The sequence below is a fragment of the Notothenia coriiceps genome, unplaced genomic scaffold (genome assembly GCF_000735185.1).
Source record: "Notothenia coriiceps isolate Sejong01 unplaced genomic scaffold, NC01 NC01_scaffold00011636, whole genome shotgun sequence".
Classification (NCBI taxonomy): Eukaryota; Metazoa; Chordata; class Actinopteri; order Perciformes; family Nototheniidae; genus Notothenia; species Notothenia coriiceps.
Genome location: NW_011344337.1, coordinates 468 through 1,829, shown reverse-complemented (window position 1 = coordinate 1,829; position 1,362 = coordinate 468). Strand labels below are relative to the sequence as shown.

The window sequence follows — 1,362 nt, the reverse complement described above, 5'->3', positions numbered from 1 at the left end:
AGACTGTTCTGAGCCCATACTTCAATGTCAAGTGCACAACCGCTCCAGCATATTTAAAAATGTTAGTGAGCTCAAGAGTTCAACAGTCTTATGGCCAGTGAGATAAAACTGTCTCTGAAACTGGTAAATAAAACATATATTTATTAGGGTTGTACCCGAATATCCGAATATTCGTTCGTTGGAGTACTATTCGGGTTTCAATTTCGTTATTCGGATATTCCTTTTTTTTCTCTTGTTTTTTAATTTTTTTAATTTATTGAAATCTCCAATATCAACGTAAGAGCTTGTGCCTCTTCGGGGGATGCTAACACTTAACCATAAACGTTATTGTTTACTTTCTCCGTCTTTATATGTAGATATTACTTTTTCTCCATTCATCTCCGTCACGTTGTTTCCATAGCAACAACAACTTCCTGTCAACTGCGCTAACTCTCCTTCAAAATAAAAGCATGTCCATACAAAATAGGAAGCCAAGCCAAATTACACTTAGACATATACAACTGCAACGAAAGTAACAAACACAATGCGATATCCTTTTCAATTTCAAAAAACACAAATTGGTTTATGTACATTAAGAAATAGTTATAAAACAACAATACTGTAGAATAACAAAAAGAATGCCGTGAATACACCAAAATACACGTGTTGAAGCGGTTCACTGCTGATTACTACCGCATATCCGGAGGCCGAAAAATGGTATTCGGGACAGCCCTAATATTTATACAACTCATATAATACTCTTTGTCTTCCCAGGTGACCCCGGTCTTTGTCAACCAGCAGAACGGCCCTCAGGTCCAAACTCAGGCCATCTCTCTGGACCTGCTGAAGGCTAATGGCACCCCCACGCTTGTTACCGACAGCAACGGAAACCACTACCTGATCGCTCTGACCAACCACAGTGCAGAGGGGCAGAACGGAGGGTCCTCATTGGCCAAACCCAACAGTCGCATCACACTGCAGGTACGGGGGAAACTAAATATTGTTGAATGGACTGAACGTTGTGAATAATCAGCGATGAGATATTAATTTCTTTGCTTGTTGTTACAGAGGTTACAGTCGACTCCGACTAAACTGCCCAGCACTGACAGCCAATCAAAAGAGCCGCCAGAGGCCGAGCCAATCAAAAAGGTACGTCATAAATATTTTTTCGCTTTTTGATGGAACTTTTTCTGCCTTTATTTGAAAGGGAGAAGCTGGAAATGAAACACTTTTTTTGTACTTTAATTTTAACATATTTTTCTTTTTTTTACAAATGTGTCCCTCCTTTCTTTTGCAAGATCATTTTCTTTGTTTTCTTATTTCTTTATTCATTCTGCGTCTTCTGCAAAGTAACCTATTCTTTAGTTTGAATGTATTATATAA

General features: G+C 38.5%; 1 long non-coding RNA gene across 1 annotated transcript; it reads left to right on the top strand.

Moving 5' to 3' along the window:
* The first annotated feature begins 746 nt into the window (after nucleotides 1-746).
* Nucleotides 747-1,120, top strand: LOC104946928 (uncharacterized). The gene is made up of 2 exons (XR_798509.1): nucleotides 747-960; nucleotides 1,048-1,120. It is a non-coding gene; the product is annotated as an uncharacterized lncRNA (long non-coding RNA).
* The last annotated feature ends 242 nt before the right edge of the window (nucleotides 1,121-1,362 follow it).